Source organism: Cottoperca gobio, chromosome 19 (genome assembly GCF_900634415.1).
Source record: "Cottoperca gobio chromosome 19, fCotGob3.1, whole genome shotgun sequence".
Taxonomy (NCBI): domain Eukaryota; kingdom Metazoa; phylum Chordata; class Actinopteri; order Perciformes; family Bovichtidae; genus Cottoperca; species Cottoperca gobio.
The window spans coordinates 10,550,861-10,574,332 of record NC_041373.1 but is presented as its reverse complement, the minus strand read 5'-3'; the positions used below and the strand labels follow the sequence as shown (position 1 = coordinate 10,574,332).

Below are 23,472 nucleotides of genomic sequence, written 5' to 3'. Positions count from 1 at the left end.
TACAGCAGACTGTCTGATGATTTAATGCCACTGCGACTAGTCATCGAGCGCAGCAGTGAAAGTAAACGGCTTCAAAAGGAGGAGAAATACTAAAAACATGCTCTTCACAGGGACCACCAAGCATAGCAGAGCTAGTAAGATGTGGGATTTACATTCAGCAGTACTTCACCCTGCAGAGAATGCAGTCCCTGAGAAAAGGGAAGTCCAATTTGCTATTGGAGTGGGAAGAGACATCTGTCACCCCATTGATCTCTGAGGTCAAAGGGACGCTAATCAATCCCCAGGCATGTCCACGGCGAGGCCTTTAAACTGCTCACCTTACCACACAGCCGCTGCCGCACAACAACTCCCAGCACCTCAGCTATCATCCAAAAGCTTAACTGTACAAACTCCCCCCCCCCCCCGTCCGCACCTCTCTGTCTCCTCTCTCTGCATCTCTACCTGTGATGTCTCCCCTCAACAGGCAGGGAGGTGTGGCGTTTCCTGTCCCAGTCTCTCTCACTTCCCCATGCCCCTCCCTCACACCCCTCTCTCCCCGTTCCTCAGATCATTTCAAAGGGCCCCAGAGATCAAAGCTGGCCCTTCTTTCAAAATGGACAGGAATGGAGGATATATTTAGTTAATCATTTATTTGGGTGGGGGGAAACAACCCCACCCCTCCTCTCCACTCCACTCCACTCCACTCAGTTTCTGTCTTCCCACTTTTTCCTCCCCCCCCCCCCCTCCCTGCTATCCCCATCCTCCCGAGGCCCTGCCTGCCACCTCTCAAGGCAGTTTTTAATATGCAGAGAAAATAACTGGGCGTCCTCTTCAGGCGATGGATGGGCGGGAAAGGCCTGGGGAATGTAGTTCGTCTACACAGGAACCCTTCTGATGGATTAACCCCTCCTGCGCCGAGGCATGAAGTGGTGCCTTCATCACCTATGTGAGACTGTATGTGTATGTTGAAATGACAAACAGCTACCTCGTTAGACTTGATTTAGGAGGTTTGGTGCGCTATACTTAAAAGGGTATACATTTACTGCTAAGCAGCAGAGCAAACAAGGAATCCATCTTCTTGAGCTGTACATTGTCTGCGAGAGGTATTACAACAGACTATGTAGAGCAGCGCAAATCATATATATGGAGTGATTATCATACATAACACAGCTCACATCCTGTGCTAAATCATGATTAGTGTCAAATACTTTCTCTGAGTTTGAGGCTCTCTCTCTCTCTCTCTCTCTCTCTCTCTCTCTCTCTCTCTCCCTCTCCCTCTCTACACAGACACACACCTCTCAGCTGACCAGCCTCCAGCAGGAGGGGTGACCCTGTGAAAGGGCTCCGTCACACTCCCTGGCCAGCAAATGGACTGAGGCTTGAGGCAGCTAATGGCATAATAAGCCCAGAGTGACATTTTTGGCCACGGGTGCAAAGAAGGCTCTGGACAGAGGCACGTACACACACACCACACACAAAGGATGATGATGGTGTGTCCATAGTGTCCATCATGCTGACACCGTCTCCTAGTTACCCAGTGATGTGCGTGAGCTGACTGTGAGCTGCCTGCTAATGCCATCTCCAAGCATTATATTTTTCATTATACCCTAGTTTGGGCCATGATAGCCAAATTGAACTTTTTATGGCATCTTTACTGTATTGGCCTCATCTGAAAAGAGTAGTTCAACATTTTTGGGAAACGTGCTTATTTGTTTTCTTGCTAAGATATGGTAAAAAGGTCATGACAATTCTCAACTGCTGAATACACATGAAGCTACAGCCAGGAGACAGTTAGCTTAGCATAAAGAGAAGCAGGTAGGAAACCTCATGGTAAAGACTCCAGGAAGCCACTGCTCCAAGCCAAAGAGAAGTGCGACACATTACCCAAAATTGCATAGTTTTCTGAATGAATTAAACAAATAAAGTACAACATGTTAATAAGCAATATTTTAGAATTGATGCTAAGCTAACCACTTGCTGTAGCCTTATATTGAACAATGGTGGTATTTTATTTATTGCAAGGAAAGCATATATATGCTATATATTTAACATAAAACGGCTGTCAAAGACCTTCTTTTTAAAAGATAGTATAAGATTGACATTAATAATAAATGAAGTAATCTTGCACAAAATGTCAGTGATAAATGCCATTACTCAAAAAGTACTGAAGTTTTTGGTCAGCCTGACCAATATTTCCCGAAGTCTAGGCAGCGAGCCTGAAATGCAGTCTTGCAAACCCAATGTGGTGTGTCAAAGCTCCACATGCATTTCCTTGGGACCAGCTTCTCTTTGAACACACCTCTCGCTAAGCTGTCTTTGTGGAAACCTTCAAAATGTCAAACCCAAAAAATTAGTTTTCAGAATAAATGTGAGGAAAGAAATGCTGTAGATTACGCAATCCTTGAGTCCATTTTCATTCAAGGCGCTATAAATCAACATTGTATATTTTATTGTCGTTGTACCAAATGACAATGTGAAAGGGGTCGTGTGTAGCAATGAACCTACGGAGAAGTGTCACCAGGATCTGAATTTCCTCTCTTCTTTACAGATTGCATTGTTTAGCTGTCCGGCATGCAACTTCACTGCTTTGGTTCACTCTTGGTGCTCTCACACAAAAAAATAATAATAAGCTCTAAAAACCCACTGCACACTATCTCCGTCAGGAGACAAAAAACAGAGCTCAAAGAAGAGTGAATACTGGTTTGCATTCATCAGATGAACACAAAAAGAACTCCAAATCATTGCTTATGTTGCTCCGTAACTGCTGGATGTGTTATTAGGCAAATGTTTGCCCACAAGTTCCTCATACCAACTTAAAAAGGTGTTTTTATGTCAATGTGTGTTATCTACTCTGCTCAGGCCTCATAAACTCTCATAACAAAAACAGAGTCTGTGAGATTTAAGCAGGCATCACCCAGCTACCTGACGTTTGACAGGAAGTATTCTCTGAAGTATGCACTCTGCAAGGCTGTTGCAATCTCCATCCTTGGCAGTAACTGAGAATGCAGTCGAAAACAAGGCCTGGAAGGTTTGACGGCCTCCCTACATGTCAAGCTTAATGTATCATCTGTGACTGTGTTTTAGTTATGTATGAGTGGGGAGACCGTATGGTTTAGCACAGGTCTCGGAGCTCCTGCAGCCTGTGAAAACAGAGCTGCCATGATGTAGGCTAAAGGTTCCCCTTTCACTCCCTGACCTAAATGTGTATGTGTGCGTGCACTGGTGTGGATATGAACTCTACGAGAGTGAATGTGCGCTGGCCGGGTGGTCCTGTCTGATTCGTTGACGCGCTGGCTGGGAGCCAATACCTTCTGCCGGATTCACCTGGGACGTTCTAAATCTTTGCGAGCTTTGGTAGTTGTGTTCTGACTGTCGAGGAGAGACATGAGAACTGGACCCCACACAGGGAAGAGAGAGAGAGCAAATTAAACACAAAGAGACAAGAGGGAAGAACACAGATGAGCCGTAGAGTCTAGTCTGTCAGGCAGAAGTGGGCCAAGCTGGTGTTGCACTCAGGAGATGACACACATACAGGCTACTCCAACTGACTGGAGACAAGCCTCGCAGTCTCCCTCTTTCTCACACTCTCACACTCACACACACACGCACGCACGCACGCACGCACGCACGCACGCACGCACGAGCCCAAGTCCCCTGGGTCCTGGGTTTCCAGTGTTGCATGCTGATGTTGTGAAAATTACAGCTCTAACGTCAAGCAAACTAAACTGCCTTAATAAATTGCCTTAATTTGCGTGGGAAGAGAGGGGGCGGGGCATGATGAGGATGACATCACAAAATGACATGTCCTCACCTGACAAAGCGTAACTTTGTTCCAATTTAAGATCAAAGTTGTGAGGTACAAACAGTATGCAATGATTAGGGCTGCAACTAACTAATGAGTTTGAATCATCATTTAGTTTTTTGGATTAACTGTTTAGTCTATAAAATGTGACATGATGAAAAGTGTGACATTTTCAAATACCTTTTTTTTCTCTGACCAAGACTCCAGAACCCAAAGATACTGAATCTAAAGTGATATGATGGAAGAAAAAAAATCAGAAGTGTAAGGCTCTGCTGTCATTTACATCCTTGTATATTTTAGTATCATCTCATGTTTGCTGAAAAAAGGTTCCTGCAAATACAAAATGCTGGTGGGTTTGTTTCTCTGCCAGCCATTATAGCTGAGAAAATATGTGAGGTATTTTGGTCGCTTAGTTGCGGGTCATGGGAGCCAGAGGACAATGGCCGCCTCTTAGGCACAGGTTAATGAAGCCTTTCAGAGGGCATCCGTTTGGGGCCTCCGCAGGTTAATTACAGAGCAACATACTGACAAGCAGCCAAGTTGATTTTATGCAAAGCAGACAGGTTAGAAAACTTGTTCTGTGATGCAAGTACGGTGGTTAGTTTCTACATTTCCATGGGAAGAGCTGAATCCTCCACACCGGTCATTGAATCAGAGTGTAAAAGAAACAGAGATCACAACCAACTCCCCTCTCACTCACTGATAAACAAAAGGCCGATTTGGCCCCAGTGTCAGTGACTGCAGCCTTTGTTTATGTCCTTATCGCAACTGGAAGCCACCAAGCTGACATTTATCAATTTTTCATGAAGAGAGCCACGCAAAAACTAAATCCATTTCCCAACGGTATATTTCTGAGGAGAAACAATAACAAAGTCCAAGACCTGTAGCGACATGAGAGGACTTATTGCAGATGCACTGGGATATTAAAGTGGATTGAATCACTTCTAATGTAGGGGAACAAATCACATCACATCAAGTTTCATCACGATACGATATTAAATCAATTCTTTGGACAAGCGATACAATATTTGCTGATATCACAAAGTATGCCACGATACAATTTCAATTCTATTCAGGAGCCTGTGTTTGATATGGGATGATAAGCCCATTTAAGACAATAAGTTACATTTATATCAACTCCCAATAAGCAACTAAAATATGATTTGACAGTTTTATTACTGGGCTCTTTTCACACATTTAAATAAATCAAAAACAATATCTTCTTTTTTAATAAAAATAGACCCTTTTAGCATGTCAGACATTCATGAGTCGGACATGCTAAAATGGTAAAACTGAAACGCACACAAACGCCTTAAATATCATTGTCAGATTTGCTAAACCTTTCTTTGGTTTAGAAAAACTCAGATTGAATTTCTACTACAGTAAAATGAACTCCATCTCTTAAGTTCACACTCCAAAACACTTCAAAGCTTCTGCATTTTGGCCACAGTGGGATGCAAGAGGGGTCACATGATGGCTTAAAGTGATATTATATTCTAAACATCTTTGTAGTATCGAACACTCACCCCCCTGTAGACATGCAAGGTTTAGCGCTTGCTCAAGGCGGTTACAATGGACTCCAACAGAGGCCCAGTCTCAAAAAAAAGTATTAAATCCTCCATAGATACTTCTTGAACCACTTGTGCGGCATAATCCTCCTCTCACGTCTATGGGTCTATATAGTTAACATATTTTACACTCATGTTCTTCAAAATATGGAATAAATATTCTGTTTTCATTTCAATCTTGACCTTATGCTCTTCCATTGGTCAGGAGAGCGACCAATGGACCAATAACCAATTTTTTTTCATCACTCACTCACATCACTGTTCTTCCTTTAAGCAAAAATGGAACATGGGGTCCGTCTTTTAAAAATAAGAAGCAGGAAAGAGTTCAGACAAGAGTAACAATGCAGATGATGTGTGAAATTGCTTTAGATTATTATCAAAAGAGTGAGTGAAATAAAATGTGCAGAAGCATAACAATGTGTTTCAATGGTGATTACATAATCCACTGCTATATAACGTGTTAGATTTGTTCAATGTACAATCTAAGCTCGAGTGAGAACCTGGTAAACAAGACTGTAATACCACAACAAGGCACCATGGCCGTATTCCAGTAATCGTACAACGAGGCATCAGACGCTCCTCGCTCTGACCAATCCCAGGAGTTCTGGGTGGTACAGCCAGGGTTTGGGCCGTTTGGTCTCCAACGGCACCCAGTCCGGGCCCTAATGGAGCTGACTGATCACATTTCACAACAGGGCCAAAGCAGCCAACAGAGCAGAACAAGGCCGAGCTGGTGGCCCGGGGCCCAGAGGCCCACTATAACGACCAAAGCACGCTGTGCTGTTGGCAGCCTGGAGAGCAGGGAGGAACCTTTACTACGCATAAACCTCTTTCAGACAGAGAAGCTAGCTTCAAGTATCTGGTAAAGTAACAGCTTTTTGGGCAAATCTAGGTCTCAATTACAGGAATTCCCCATAATAACACTACTATAAACCTAAACTGTAAAACATGACCGACAAGCGACAATTGACATCAGGGATGCAAGTAAAGGGGAGGAGGTCCTTTTCCTTTTCACCACAGTGGCAGAACTAGTGTAGAATTCATACTGTAGGAAGTTGGCAGAAGTTAGCATATTTAGAGAGACTCAAGGTCTGGTGATTAATGTGTTTTCCATGTTTTATTTTTTTGAATCGTCTTTTGCGCTGCGAGGGGAAAAATAAAATCAATGAGAACACATTTTTATAGACTGATCTGACATGAGAGGAATCCCCTGAAAAACTTAAATGGCTCATGTAACAATACTGCTTTATTTGTGGTCTATTAAACTGATTTATGTTTTTCAGTGTGCATAATATATGGGATGTAGGAATGTAGTACAGTGCTCCAAAGAAGGTGGATAAGATGCCCATTCAATATCTCATATTTAACCTAGTTAATGCTATACGTTTGTCTTTAATGTGATCATATTCAACCAGTCAGGCCGCCATTGTGACTTTTACAGAAAGTCTCTGGGACTTCTATGAAAATAACACCGAAATGCTTACGTAATAAAGTGCATATCTGAAAGGGGCAGCACACAAGAACACACACACACACACACACACACACAGAAAATAACTAAATAGCCAACAGATGCTTGCAAAGACTCCTACAAGTACATGTACAGCACACAAACTAACAACGCATCATAAAAACTCTCATAATGTTTCCCCTCTTTGCAATTCTGACCTGTGTAATAAACAGTGCTCCCAAACTCTACCTGGAGACGAGGTTTTCCACCAGTCACAAACTTTTACTGCTTTATTCGAAACTAAATAAAGATTTTCACTTGTAGCAATTATTTCCACCGTAAAATGTACCAACAGACTTAATTTACGAGTTTTAAACGCTGGCGATTTTTCCTTTCACCGGGTAGCAGCCGGTAGACCTCTCTCTCAAAGTAGACAAACACTTCAGCGAGGTACGTCGAGAAAGCGCGGATACTTCACACTAAAGAAGACCGTTTTCAATCAGAGATAAGCAGATAAGTCTCCTCAGCTTGGGAGTCTGGCTGGCTTGTTTACCTAAGAAAATGGACTCACACGCTGAACTTCAAATGAACCACGTCTAATGCAGACACATCCGCCGCGAGCTTAAAACAGACAGTGTGGGCTGAAAAAGAATGGATGTCAATCATCGCAGCTGGGAAGGACCGGTGCATATTACCAACAGACGTTATTGTTGCACACAAGACATCCAGACAAAAATATATTCTGTAATACAAACACACCACCATGTATATAATACACTTAGAGGGAGAAAGAAAAAAAAAATCTCTTGAGAAACCCATTTATTCTTGTATGTGCAACTAGGGCATGAAGGCAACATTTTGTAAACACAAGCCCAATTAAAACTTGTTTTTGCAATTAACTCTTGTTCTCCAGAGACGCCATATAAACATTCATGAATTCACACAAGAATACACAGCAGATTCATGTTTTTAGAAGCATTACTTCAAAACTAGATAAACTGCCACGTGACGGTGCACTTCATAAAGTCTAAAAAAGGTGTAAGGTGACCTCAACTGCCATCCGTCTGCGCGTAACGAATGAAAGGACAGTATAGAACAAGGAGGCGAGGATATAACATAACGCTCCCTCTGTAATATTCCACATCATTGTTCGTACATGCATATACATGACAGAGAGGCTATAAAACCCAAGAGAGCTGTAAGGTTGAATCCACAGATCATGATCATCACTACCGGTGGCAGCATGTGACAGTATAATGGGAAGATACTTGGCAGAGAGCATTTATGCAAAGTCATGAACACACTCTGATTGGCTGTTGAATCTGGGATTTCGCCATCTCAACTTTTAACCGTTGCATTTTCTTTTCCTCTTCCACAAATGTGAAGAAGTGAAACGACTTTAAGTCAAAACCTTTCACGCTACTTCTTTGAGGTTGGCGTTTGGTGTCGTCCGGTGAAAGATCAAAAGCCAACTAATAAACAGAAGAGGGTACTATTGAGGTCTGATTTTGACCAAAATAATTCTGCAGTGAGAGTGAAAAGATAGGAACGATCAGCAATGAAGCCCCTGAGAACTCAAGAGAAGGTTTTAAACTCTGGTTTTTCACATTTCTCAGGCACAACCAATAATAGATAATACAAATCTGACACGAGTGGCACACAGACTCTTCCTCCTGTACAGGATCTTACAAGAATGTCTTGTCTCTTGTAAATACAACAACATTGTAGATGACAGTAGAGGGGAAGACTTGTCAAATACTCAAAGGATGATTTTTATTTTAATAAAAAGAGGTTGTTACAACAATTATATCTCACAATGTGAGATAATTGGCAGCATCCCACTGTCAGAACTGATGATCTGTTCGGCAGATGCACCTAATTTAATATCTAATGAACAAAAAGCACAGCTCAGTTCAGGTGTCGTGTGACTCTCAAAAAGTTCATATTTAACCCCCCCCCCCCCCCTTATATCAACCGAATTCCACCTGCACAGACATCATTGTGTTTGTGTAATTCTGCTTTAACTAGGAGCATGTAACATGAATGAAATCACACCCTAGAGAGGCCGGATGCCAGTTTCAACATGAGACGTGCTGCGTGAGCGCAAAATGGAGATCTACTCCCAAGATTATTTATAAAAACGTGAAAAAAAAATGTTGTACAACATACCGTGCTGTACGTTCTATAGGCATCTTCTTTTCACACAATCTGTAGGATGATATCAGTTGCCAGAAACATATGAATCCTTGTGTCTGGTGTGCCCAGTAGCTTATGGTGGCTAATTTGAGCTAATGATGGGTATTGTTGTGTATTTGACATCACCAAATAGCTTGCTGACTTTTGTATAATTGTGCTACTTAGCATTTATCATTATCACGTAATTGTCACCGATTGCTGTTTAGCAAAAGTTATAGGCTAAATTTAAAAAATGGATTATCAAATTGATCATCTGGCATAAAAGCAGAAATGTCCACCGTCACTACACATTGCTAAATACAGTATAAGCTCGTGCAGAACCAGTTAGTCTATCAACAGATCAATCATTTATTTTTAAAAACTCCTAAACAAACAATTGGTATAGTGTGAGATATCTAAGACAAGATATGAGCTATTTCTAGGTGTCTGCTGCACAACACGTCCAAGAACATCGCAGCAAATAGACGAGAATAAAAGCAAGAAATGATCGCTTAAGAGCCAGAGACGTTTTTGGCCAAGAAGATTATGACAGAGCTCAGTCGCCAACTGTCATCCTCTGTGTCGTCTTTTTTCCCCTGATTGCATACTTAATGTTCCCATCAAAGAAATTACATAAAACATGAATGCAGATTTGTATGGCCTTTAGTATTTCATAGCAGGATATCCTCAAATCTACGACATCCAGTCTTAGTGGGAACAGTAGGAGGCGTTCTTTTTACAACGGGAAGCAATGACCCGTTGCTGGTGGAACAGCCACTCTCCGTAGGAAGTCGCATATTTCTTTTTTCCCCTCCTTAGCCTTACCTCCGTGTGATTAGAGGAACATCTGCAAACACAGGCAGTCCTCTCCGCTTTCCTTTTCATATTTTACACAAGCAAACTCCAGGAATCATTACCCAACATGAGCTCATCATTAGCACATTCATAATTCAGTGTAATGGATTATGTAATTGCTCCATTAATCAGGGGAGCCCACCCCAGCATACTCTCCTATGCATTAGTTTAATTATGGGAAATGCCTCTGTTAAAATAGATGCTCTGTTTGCAGTAGCAGAGTTTAAAAGTCTGCATTTGGCACTGTGGGAACTTGTGCAGACTGAAGTTTAGAAGCAGCTCGGCCATGTATAGCCCCTAGTCTTTGCGGTACACTTGCAGACAGCTCTTCAATAAAAGTGTGTCATGGCAGTAGGGCGAAATTAAAAAGTAGGCAAAAGGGCAAATGCCTTTCAGGAAAGCAGTTGTCAAGCTCAGGCGTCACTTAAGTCACATCATTTATTGACATTTGCAGACAGCGTTTTGGTGATGAATATTCCAGTTATATATGAAGCTGGGAGCGTCGGAAACAGATTAAGACACGTAGAAATGGAGGTACTTGTCATCTGATTCCAGCAGCTGGCATGACTTGTGAGGGCTTAATCCAACAGTGTCATCAGCCATTTGTCAAGGAAAAAGAGATGGAGGGCTCTGCACCTCCTCCTTCCTTACTATTGTTGGAAGCTCAGTATGAGTGTCTGGCTGCAGTCCTTTAGTTTGAGTGACATTTGACTATCATCACTGAGGGACACTCAGTGTATTTTGGTCTTCCCATCCTTGTTAAAAAGGTCAGTGGCAGGCAGAGACCCCTATGCACTCATAAGTGCACAGAGTGCTGGTAAGAAATAACAGCCTTTGTTGGGAAAAACCTGTTCTTACATAAGAGAAATCACTCAACATATAGAGAAATTGCAGCACACTTATTGGTTATTTTCCTTGTCTGCTTTCCACCCCCAGATGGTACTTAAAGTGATTCCTTTCTTACTTTTGCCTTGTTCCTGCACTTGGAGATGGAGAGTGGGAGAGCCTGAAAATGAAAATGTGTTTTTTACTGCAGCATGTATAGTCCAGCATGAACCTCAAATCCCAAGTGATTGGTCCTTCAGTCACTACCTACACAAAACAAACAACTAAATGGTTTGTGGTTACTGTCAAGATGTTGGCGAAGCTTCACAAGGCTTAAAGCCCGCTGCCAATAACGCAGAAACAGACGCCAAACAAAAAGAGACACGCACAGAATAAAACATGGCAATAAATGTTTTTTTCCATTGTGAGAAATGCCCATGCAATGCTAAAAAAATAAAATTGAGCTTAGGCATTCACCTCGTAGAAGTGACATTTAAATAAGCAGGAGCCATTTTCCTCCTTTCTCCCGTTCCCTCTGTGCCACTGTAATTTGAAGCTGTCGCAAACAAATCCTCCTAACAGACCTTTCCAAATGTCAGGTTCCGTCAAGCGGGGAGACAGCTCCAAAAATCAGGCCCCTTGAAAAAACAAAAAAAAACAAAAACGAGGAGTTCGCGCTCACGTGCACATTTCTGAGCATTCACTCGTCGCACAGTTGCTGGAGAAGGGAGATGACTGACTGAGCTACTGATCTGACAGTTGCAGTTCGCTTGCCTCCAAATTTGACATGTATTGCTCAAATATTCATCAATCTTTTCAAGCCAAGCATTTACCTTTAGTTGGAAAGATAATGAGGAATTTAGTGATTAGTCCATAACTGCTTACTGTAATGGCATAAAATCATCTCTTATCTCCTCTACCACATACTGCCTGAATATACTGTGTCCTTAATGAAACCAGTTCTGCCACCCGTGCTACATTTGGCTCGTAAACCTGCGATTGGTCTGGAGGAATGCTATTCAACAATGTACTGTATGCCACTTGCCATGACGGCTTCCTGAAGAAAAATCAATCCCAGCACTATACTATTCATTTCTACACATTACCTTAACAATTGTTAGAATAATAAGTTATTGTGTCTGTTTATTTTAGTGGCAAAAAAAAAAAAAAAGCCTAGAACAATGGATGCTGAAAAACCACCTAAATATAATAATTAGGATTTTCCAATGTTCAACTTTTTAGACTGAAGGGGACGTACAAGAAATAACTAAGCTAGCCTTGACAGAATGGGAAAGCCAGACAATAAAGTCTGCAGTTTGTACAGGGTCGTAAACATTTAGAGGAAAGAAAAGAAATCTCTTGATATATGTTTTTTCCTTCAATATAGGCAGAAGGTGCATAGAACACTAGGCATAAATCAGAGACAAGAATTCAGTGACTATGCATTCAATAACCTCCGGCACAAAGAAAGTTAACAAGAAACTGTTAGCCGAGTGTGCCATCTCAAGAGTCCTTTTACTGCCCTGAGTGTGAGGGAATGAGATGAGGGAGAGCAAGGGGCGGGCGCTAATCAACTCTTACTTTTCAGTGGCATTTCATGCACTGTCTGCCACTAGATCAGTGTGCACAAAGGGCACCGAGCGTCAATAAGTCAACACGCTGCAATAGCAGGAGTGGATCCAGACTGCTCGGGCATAAAAAATGTTTTTTAAAGAGAGACACGACTTTATAGCCAGTGCAAAATGTAATTAAATTTGCAGATTAACTGCTTGAGGAGTACAGATAGATTTAAGTGAACATGGTGAGTGTGAGGAAAAGTTTATTATACAAAGAAAATCTGACCCCCAACAACAAGAGCCGGTATGGATTGAGCTGCTGTATTTGCATTTCTTAAGACACAGCTACTGAGTGCAAAAAAAGCTGTCCTCTCGCTGCACCTTGTATAAGATGCTGAGCCAATAAAGGTGGTGGGCGGGGAGAGGGAGGTAGAGAGGTTAGAGGAGAAAGAGAGAGAGACAGAGATTGAAAAAAAAAAAAGCCTATTTACTGCCTTTTCATTTTGAAGAATGTTGTACTCCCATCTTCTAATCTGTGCCATCGCAGCTGCACATCGTGTCACCATGTCCAGAAGGCCAGGCTGGTTTTTGAGCTTTTTTTTTTACTCCCCCCCCTGCCTCCCCCTCCCCCTCTTCTCTCTTCCTTGTTGCCTTGCATCAGGCACAGGATCTGAGGCTTTAATATGGCTGCCAGTGAGGCAACAGCCATTTAATAACAATGCAATAGTTCCTCACAGCAGTAGTCCAGTGTCGCTCACACACCCCGCCGTGTGCAGATGGTACATTGTCTGTGGTTTCCGAAAACATTCTCCTTTCTGAGATGTTTTTCCTTCTCCCCACCACACACACTGCCCTTTTTGTCAGCAATATTTAACTCTCTTCTTGATAGAAACAACATAAAATTGCTCTGCAGTCTTATTTCTGCTATTATTGCTCTTGTCTTATTTCGTAACAGGTCAGCTGAAGTGGCCCCCCCAGAGGTGATCTGACTGTGTGTGTCTGTGTGCCTGTTTGTGTGTTTGTGTTTGTGCTTGTGCGTGGTTGGCGGTAAGCCTCTTGCATTTGCCTCACAGCCTCCCGTGGTGGGGGACATCTGGAGGAGGCGTTACCGTGTCCACAGAAAAAAGAAGAAGAGTTCAGGCTTGAAATATCGTCCTCCAAGGACATAACTGGCTTTCATTAACACACAAAGGAGGAAATATGGTGTTGGAGATTTATTCAAATCAACATGGCTAATGTTGCTATAAGCCAGTCACCTTGCCAAGTTACCCTAAAACTCATTCTCTCCATCAGTGGCCCTTCCCCCGACTCGCCGCTGAGAGCAATTAGTGCACATTCTGATGAAAATGACCGGTAATTTAGTGCAAGGAAAAAAGCTTTAGAACAACCATTTCACAAGGTAGATGTTCATTATACGCCAGCAGGGAAGAGCCTCCTCTTAATAGAGTGCCAGCCATAAACATCCCTCATCATCACCGAGCTTGCCATTTGATCTCACCTCTGGGGGTTCTGCCCTGGGCATCTTCATTCATTTCTTCAGTGTTTCACTGTCTGTTTACTCCGTAATGGACTCTGCCCAGAGAGTTGTTAGTGGGGAACAAAGTGAAAGTGCCCGACACTCTGCTGTGGCGGTGATTAACGACTGAATTAGAAAAGCAACTCCAGGTCACCTTCTTTAACATCGTGATGGATGACCCAATGCGAGAAATCTGATAGCCTTTGTTATAGGTGAGCTACAACCTGGATCACAGGTGGAGCAACGCGGCAGCGCATATACACTGATTATCAACTTTCCCATGAATCTACGATCAATAAAACACTATGCTGTAAATAACAGACAAAAACAATGTGGTGAGCAGCAAACTGAGATGAGATAATAAGCATCTCATTGATGAGTGTGCATGCAACTGTGTCCACCACTGTCTGCAAAGCCTTAGTTAGCGTTGCCCTAGTTCAGCTGTGTTTGCGCCGCCATCTCTCCTGTCACAGGCAGTTTACAAGACTAGGAACGAGGGTTGCCATCTGTCCCACGTCTATGGGGTGCACAGAGGGACGTTTTGCACAGTTTTGGCATGCCTGACTACACTTAATGCTGCACAAATGTTTAGAGACATTACATAAGCAATGAGATCTTCACTAAGGTGGAGGGGGAATGGAGATGGATACGTGCTTAGGAAGAGAAAACGTAAGAGGACAAGGTGTTAGAAAGTGGGAGGGAGCTGAGCAGACCTTTATTCTCCGCATTCAGAAAACAACAGCACTACAGGCCTGTGTCGGTGTTGCTGTACGGTATTGGAAGGGGATAAAAGATGTCCGGTTTGAATGCCAAAAAGACCCCACATGGACTGTTTTCACACCCTTGAGGTGGGGTTGTATAAGTCCTAAAAGCTGCAATATTTTCTTTTACATCTAAATTATAGACAGGTAAATCTCAAATATCTGGTAAGTGAGCTTGCTTTGATAATGCATGAGTGTGGTAGGATGTTGTGGCGACGCACTGCCAAAAAAGTAGCCAGGAGCAACCTTTTGTCTTGCAGTGCAGTTGTTTGTCTGAATACACCTTAACAGTTGGCCAAAGAGGGAAGTTATTGAGAGGTGGAAACAAACCTTCAGCTCTGGATCCGACTGCAACTGCAATCCAAAAACAAAAAAATATTGAGTTCACTCACTGCAAGGAAAGGTGATACAGAGCTAAATGAAATATAGCCATTCCTGGAAACCAGGAAGTGAACAGTGATTTCATGCACGGAGACATTGACTACATCACAGCTGAGAGGAAAGACATGTATTGTGTTTTGTCATGCGTTTGTGCACGTAAAAAAGAAAAGAAGGTGAGAGGGTCATCCTCTAGCAGAGTGCACAATGAATGTCCAGGGAGAGGTTTTAAAATACTAAGACATGTTTCAACAGACACCTGAAACAGCATTTGTATGCAATTCTCTCCTTTCACAGGGGAACAAGATGAGATTTGACTGGATAAGTAAAGCAGCAAACCGTGACACAGACAGAGCATATTCGCTACTCTGACACAACGGCAACATATAAAGCAAAGAGTGGAAAACCAATTTCAAAGCATGCATACGTTTTCCTACATATATTCGACCAGCACCCCAACTGTAAACAGCCCACAGGACCTGTCACAGTGTGTCACTCTTAACTGGCAGGCTTGTCTAACAGTGATGATACAGCAGACAGTGGCAAACCTAACACACAGTTGAAAAAAAGCTGCTAACGTTCAACGACCAACACTTCAGAAGTCTTTTCAGAAAAATAGCTTTTCTGAAAGACTGATTTTAACAATGTGACAAGGCACCATCTCCTTGGAATTATACGTAGTGGTTGCTTTAGTCTACTTCCTATTTTCTGATTTCGGTAAAAAAGGGCCACTTAACATTGCCTCTAAGACAAGTGTGAGCTCGTCGCTCTGTCCTTCTAACACATGACCACCTCATCGCTCCTTTATCTTTCAACACTCTTCTGTTGTTGCTGCTGGTGTGAATGAGTCGGGCTATGTTCAGTTTAATCCCTTCCACTTCCAGCTGCTTATCATTTTTGTCGATATTGAGGAACCGGCAGTGTGAGACAGACGTCTCTAAAGTACACAACGTTGAATCTTAGAAGTGTTTTTGTACCAAATTAAATCATGACTGTCGTCGGTTCATTCTGCTCACACGTACAAGCCTACGTCCTGCTGATGGTATCTGGGATTATAACAATATGTGGTGGAGCTCGATAGACCAGATGGTTTGTTTTTTCGTTAGGTAAAAACTAAATAATTACTTTGTTGGGTAAACAGGTTGCACAGAGGCAAAACCCTCACTACAGCAAGAGAGAACGAGCTACAACTCCAGATATAAGTTGGTCTTTCTTTCTAACAAAGATATTTGGGCAATTTTTGCAGGCAGGAAACCATTCATGTCCTTGCTCCTAGTGGTTGGTTGGGTTGCCTTGCACGATGGTGGGTGGGATCTGGAGGGTGGGGGTGGAGGATTGCATGAACCTCCGCACAACCTCTTTCAGTGTCAGGTGAAAGGACGTGGCTCTAAGGGCACATGGCTGACTACACCCCCCCGCCCCCCCTCCCAAGGCTATCTTTGGAGTTAGCAGTGACAACAGCGGCAGTATGGAGTGACACAAATGGGTAAATAATTACTTTGACAAGTTTAGCTAAGATTAAAGTCACAATCCATTACAGTAATTACAAAGAATTAAACAGTCACTGTATAATCTATTGAATACAATCTTGCAGGATTTGCCAGTTGGTGATGATTTCAGTGTGTATCACGTGTCTTTGTGAGGTCATAATCTAGAAGCTTGATCTGAGCAGCACTAGTGGATATCGCTTTGATTCTCCCTGTATTTCAAACACGTTGTTGAATGTCAGCAGTGAGGTTTTAAAACAGGGAAGTAAAATGACAGTAGGCACAGTGGGGAGGAAACGCTACGAGTGATAACACCCTCCACGAAAAGCCTACAGCCCGCCCACCCACTCACTGCCTATGCTGACCTCAATCACTGATTTTATCACTTCTTCGTATTGCACACATACTGTGAGGTTTCCTTGTGCTTTGTCAAATGTATCTATGTAAATGGCGCTGTATGAAATGCCCGGATATCTATGAAGACATTAGTACGACATAGAATTTGCCACAGAACGGGACAACCCAACAGATTCATTAACTGTGCTGACATGCAGATACGCGAGGATAAGCTGCAGATACTGTGTAATAAAGTCTTGAGGACAGCGGGCTTCTTAGGCCGTCTGTGCAGCGAGGGATCTTGCTGCCGTTATCATGGTGGTCCTTCTCTCTCCTTCATAGCCTGCCCTGCAATTAATGATGCACAGTGATTTCCCTGGAACCAACCCCCCCCCACACTCCATCCTGTGTTTGCCCGTTTGTATGTATTTATGTATGCAAGTGTGTTTGAGAGAAAGCACATTTTTTCCTACGGCGCACCAGAAGGACACTCACTGAATTTGTATTCATTAATGAGAAGGGGTCTGGGAAATGATGGTAAATTTGTAAGCATGCATCATCTCCTGTAATGCCATTTAGTAGTCCTGTAAACACTTATAAATGCAGGCGTAGTTACGGCACCCCCCAACCCCCCTGCCCTCAGCTCTCATCAGGATAGCGCATCTCCAAAGAAACCAAGGGCAGGAGAGGAGATATTGCAAATCACATTATGGGACATGAAATTAATCCACCCTCCCCAAACATTTGGCCTTCACACAGTTTAACCTTGAAACTGCTTTTTACTCCCTTGCATGAAGACTTCATAAACCCCCCCCTCCATCACATCCAAAAGAACGGGTCTGACATTACAACAATGGCTCTGCCGTGGTGATTATTCAATAGGATCCTTCACCGCACTGATGATATGTTGTAATTTCATTTCACTTACGACTGTGTCATAATGTAATGCACAATTGAGCGGGGGCACTTTACGTCCCAAAAGACCACGTTCCTCCTTAAGATAATAAAGGCCTTTTGTGCTTGCCTTTGAGAAATCCTTGGTGGATTATGAAGAGTGTGGATTCGGGAGCACATCAATTAATATGCATTAAATGAAAGAGTATTAAGTTGTGAGAAAATAATTAATAACTCTAATTGCTGTGCTGCTCTTTTGCCGGACGACATCATACCTTAATGCTAACAGGACTGTCTTTGACATCGCCAACAGGGGCCATTGTACAAGAATTGCTTGACCTTTTACATGGCTGAAAGACGATGCACTTCCACTTTATTACACGGCCACCTCACTCTCCCCTGATACTAATGTAGAGTGGTGCAGGATAAAAGCACAGAGTTACTGTTACATCCAATCCAATAACTGCAGAAACTGCTGCTCGCCAGCGCTGAAACCACATGAGGTTCAGCTCTACTAGCTTCAGCCAGAATAAAATACATCTGTTTGTGTTACAGAACACTGTAGATCTCTTATACAAGCCCTATCGCGGGATCTTGTCCCTTTGTACGGTACAGAGAATAGCGCTGGCACAGGGGTTCCATTTTCCCGTTACTATGAAAAAGACATTCACGGCTCCAATTATTCTTTACCAGTGTGTAGTTCCAGAAAACTCAATTGCTACCACAGTCAATGAAATTAAATCAATGGGGCAGTAAGTGATGAGTAAGGGGGAAAAAAAAATCTGATAGCCCCCCCCCCCCCCTACAAACACACACAATGTGCTAAAAACAAATGAAGATGAAGAGTGCCTCAGGAGAACAGAGAAGCAAAGAGATGGATATGACAAGCAAAATGTTTCTTTAAAATATCTTTTCAATATGCCATTTCTAAAAAGGTAAGAGGAGTTTTGAAGCCTTGAGAGAGTAGCTCCGGCTGAGCGATGCCACTTTTAGTTGCTATGAGCAGAGAAGATACTGAGTAGTTTCTGCAGCGCTCGGTTTTAAACTTATTCGTTTTGACTGAGAGCGATGCGCTGCAAGAATTACTGTCTTGATCAGTTTACAGTTCTACCTCCATTTCTTTTTTCTTTTTTATTACCCCAGCTTTCAGCTAAATCAATCTTGGTTGACGATAATGAGCATGTTCACTGGGCTTCAAATGAACACCGCTTCTCCGGGGCGCCTCAGCTCAACATAGTCACATCATGCAGACACTTTTGAGGAAGGCAGAAAAGAGAAGTTTTAGCCTTCAGAGACCAATTAAAAACACATATTCAAATTGACCTAAAAGGAGCACGGTAAGGCGTTCATTTACAGTGCAGCCCCATCTATATAGCTTCAATCGCTATCCAATTCATCGCAATTGTTTTTAACTCTGACAAACAAACAATCTCATCAGAGTGAAAAGACTCAAGAAAAAAAAGAAAAAGGTACCCAGCTCATCTCTGCAGGATCAAAGACTATATCGAGAGGTAGTGAGCGCACACAGATACACTTATTTTCACACAACACGCACTCACTCTCAATCAAAAGGACATGTAGGCAGGATTTACCAGCTCAGTAGCACAGTATGCATACATTAGATGATCCTTATTAAAGCCTATGGTGAATATTAGATCATTATCGTTTCCATCTTTGCTTTGAGAAAGACTTACAAAGAAAATAACTGCACGGCAGATAGAGAGGTGTTTGCTTTAAGCCTATGTCTGTTGCCTTTAATGCTGTAAATATTGGAATTAAATTGTATACCACAATGTATGTAACTGTGCGGATACATTACTGTAATATGGCGGATGCATTGCATCAAACTAGGGTTTTAACTAATGACTACTTCTATTATCTATTCATTTATTAATTGTTTAGCTTAGAAAATGTCAAAGATTTGTGAAAAATGTGTATCACAACTTTGAAAAAGCCCAAGGTCACATCCTACGTATAGCGTCCAACCAACAGTCCAAAACCAAAAGCATTCAATTAACAATGATATACAAGTGAGAAAAGCAGCACATCCTCACATTTTAAGAGGTTGGAATGAACAAATGTTTGGCATTTTAGTTTGATAAATGGCTTAAACAGTTAATCAATTAGCAAAATTTCAGATTTATTTTCTGTCAGCCGACTAATTGGAGCACTTAAAACCTATTGAGAAGACAAACTAGAAAAGGAAAAGACAAGTTCAGGCAGCTCTTCAGCCAGTCAGAGTTTTATCCATGACATATTCGGTACCACAGCCCCAGCGGGTATGCGGGGACTCTGAAACATGCTCCGTCTCGCTACCACAGCACTTCTAGGGAAGCTGCTCCAATATATCCGTCCTAATGGTCGCTGGCGAGGGAACTTTTTAACACAGAAACTTAGCAGCCACTGTTATTCACCCGTAGAGCGAGAGTCTTGGGATGATGGATGGTAATAAATATTGCACGGGGCTAACAGAGGTCCCCTCAGAGACGTTCAATTGCCTTGAGTGATAGGGTGCTGCTCAGCAACACGGGAGAGGATGGCAGAGGGCAGGCTCTTCACGCCGTCGACTAACTGAGTCTGTTCAATTTCCTCACTGGAAATACGACAGTCCCCATTCTTAACGATAACACTGACTCACAATGGGGGAAGGTAAGCGGAAAAAGGGGGAGGGGGGAGGGGGGGGGGGGTTCTGCAACATTTACAAAATAAATGTTGCCATGTCAACTTATGTATGGAAAGTTTGTTGGTTATAAATGAAGAATTGATTGTCCCGAGGAGGGGGGAAAAAGAAGGTCTGTGGACCAGTAATGATTGTGAATGTACCTGGCATGTGAGGAAAAACGAACACTACTCAGTGTTATGAGCAGTTCCCTGCTGTACTGGTGACCGGAGCAATTTAATGGAGCTTTCTGACAAGGGAGCCCTGTCGTGCCGAGCTGCCCACCATCTTAACTGCTTCCTTGACAATGGCAGCCAACAGAGCAGATGTCCAAGCTGCACACATCTGTAGTGGCCTTATATTCCAGATCAGCCCCCCCCCCCTTCTTCGTCCAATACATGCACATGGGCACCCATAGGACAGACAAAGAGCTGCTTTACCAAGGTCATTCTCTATTCAGCTTGCAGGCATCAATAATAAACTATTGTTAACTTTACTATAGCGGGACTAACAATCAAAGTTCTTTTTTTATTTTTTATTAACCACTTTAACTATATGACGATTACTTTTTTAGGTGTTGTCATTTTTGTTGACGAGAACAAATGACCGATGATGTCTTTAATGATGAGTGATAAGAAATGAAGATAACTCTAGTCCTTCATTAATCCAACACGTGTCCTGTTGTCATATTTTCAGAGTAATCAGTGAATTAATTAGCCCAATAATGTGTCAGAATATTTTAGTGTGTGTAATTAACAAGTTAACACAAAGCAATTAGCGGCTCATTCATAGACTGTCGGCACCCAACAGTGGCTGTAAACATATTAAGCACTTTCTTGACTATTTCTTAAGTTTACACAAACAGCTACCGTACCAGATCCTCATCGCAGATAGCAGCTCGCCAACTATAAACAAGATCAATTTGCCTGAGTAAGATACAGCAAAGCGTCCAAGAGTGGGAACTACAAAACTCAGTCCATTATTCTACTCCAGTGGTTTTCAAAGTCACATCCTGGAGCCTCCAGGGGGATCATGATGGGGACATCCCTTGAAACATGAGGCTCGCATTCACTTGCATTTCACTCACTTATTAACAAACAACAATAAACTGCAAAAGGATGACGTTTCTATCTCCATACTTTATTTTGCCCACATGCATTTCTGCAACTCTCAACACTAAACCACAAAATCATTTCAGGTGGGATTCCTCAGGAAAATTGCCATCAAATGCAGGTGTTTGATCTACTGCTTTAATCACTTGTGGGTCCCTGGGATGAAAAAAAAAAAGTTTAGGGAGCCTCTGATCCTCTGTAATGATGTGTGGAAGCTTCTTTAAAGTCTTAAGATTTTGCTAAAACAAATAAATGTGAAAGGTCAAGTGACATTGTGATGCAGTTTGAACAGCAGATGTGCTCCAGAGTCATTTGTGTTTAAAAGATGCCCAGGCTAAGCATCAGCAAGCGGCGCAGAAGCTTACACAGGGTGACGTCTTTCACAACACTATTTTGCCTACAAAAACTCAGTAAGCCGGGTCAAGTGTGAGGTATTAGAACATTTTTATGAGCAAATAGCCTCCCTGGGAAGCATACAGGCACACACACACACACACACACACACACAACTCCAAAGGGGTTCAACAAACACTCTAATAATGCACTTCCTATATTTCTTTTAACCTACACACACTCCGCACGGGGTCTCGTTTTAAGCAACAACAATATAGTCCCCGCGTCGTTTCCGAATACCTTTGCAATGTAAAAAGGTGAGAGACACTAATGGCAGCATTGAGGGAAAACGCGGGCTATTGGTGTCAACATTTGACAGTTACGTTAGGTTTTACGTGGTCAGAAATAATGTCCGTGTGTGTAGCCTTCAACCCACCCGACCATTCCCCATCTTCATGGCGCAGTAAGGTGGACACACATGGTCAGAGCTTGTATGCGGACCTGAAACCCGACAGTAGCTCAGTCTTAGCTAACTCATTTGAAACATTAAAAACTGAATTAAATGTGAAAAGCTGTGTTGCTTCTGTAATGCAGTCTCTTACCTGGACGAATGACGTCTAACGGCAAGTTGAGAAGCCGACTTTTTAGGCACACGTCGGCGGCAGCATCATCCGCTTCGGGGAGAAATGTTTCATGTGAAGATTTGGAGTAATTCTGATTCCACCTTATTAATCCTCCGCGCGCTACAAAAGCGGCTTCTTTTAGCAGAAGGGAAGAAACGGCCGGGAAGAGAGGAGTGACAACCTCACGGGGAACAGGCTACAATGTGTTTTACGCGTCCTTGTTTATTAAAACACGACCGAGCGTATTTTCGTAAACGCCGAGTACGTGTAACTGTTTCACTGCTTTCTTTTTCCCTCTCTCTCCCCCCTCTTTTTGGCTGTAGTCACACAGTCTAACTCTCCTTTTTTTTTATCAAGGCGGGGTCTTGGGTCGTTTAAACCAATGACATAAACCAAGAAGAAAAAATAGCCCCCTCCTCCTCCACCACCACTAACACCACACACATGCACACACCTTCTGCTCACATGGTTAGCAGGAATTATGTGGTCAAATGGGGAATCTTGTTTCTATCCTCAGGAAGCACCCCCCCCCCCCCATGTCTCTTTTCCAGTGTCTTCACATTCCTACTAAAGAAAATCACCTCAATGTCCCTGTCACTGTGAAACATCCTCAAATCTCCCTGTTCTCTTTGCAACTACTTTTTGATTAAAGACCAAGTCCCAATGAAAACTGTTGACATTGAGGTCTGTGGATTGTTCTTCTGGAAAGACTTTTTTACTGTTGAGTTTTTTTTTTTAATTTAACGCACTGAGCGCTTCAAAATATTTTTAGTTTTATGGCCTTTTTTATGTTTTTTTCAGCTGAAACTAGGGATGTTGTTATTACAGTCCTGTTAACCAGCACCACGACACCTCAACTCTACTGTTTTCAGGCTTAGCGAGCATCTGTTTTCAGTGACAAAGCTACAGTGCACTACCTGTCCACCGCCAAACAGTTTACAGACAAAGTTAGCGACAAGCAGATGCAGATAAAAACACAAATAAACTCACATTTAAGCAGCACAATCATATCACTTCATTTGTCGTCAGATTTTCCAAACTGTCTTCATGGACAGATATGTGGGACTTTTAATGTCCCGATATGGAATTAGGTGTGTCAGTGCTGCTCAAGTCTGCAGTGAATCTATTATTTATAGTATTCCTTTAACATAATACTCAGATGT

General features: G+C 42.5%; 1 protein-coding gene across 4 annotated transcripts in view; it reads right to left on the bottom strand.

Moving 5' to 3' along the window:
- ctbp2l (C-terminal binding protein 2, like) overlaps positions 1-22,628 on the bottom strand; it is an 88,352-nt gene extending 65,724 nt beyond the window's left edge. For 3 of the 4 annotated variants that reach the window (XM_029456141.1, XM_029456143.1, XM_029456145.1), the window contains exon 1: positions 22,289-22,628. The gene's annotated coding sequence lies outside the window, so the exon portion shown is untranslated. Of the gene's footprint in view, positions 1-14,817; positions 14,839-22,288 lie in introns of those variants that run through there. The other variant, XM_029456142.1, reaches the window with a different exon arrangement.
- Positions 22,629-23,472: the final 844 nt, after the last annotated feature.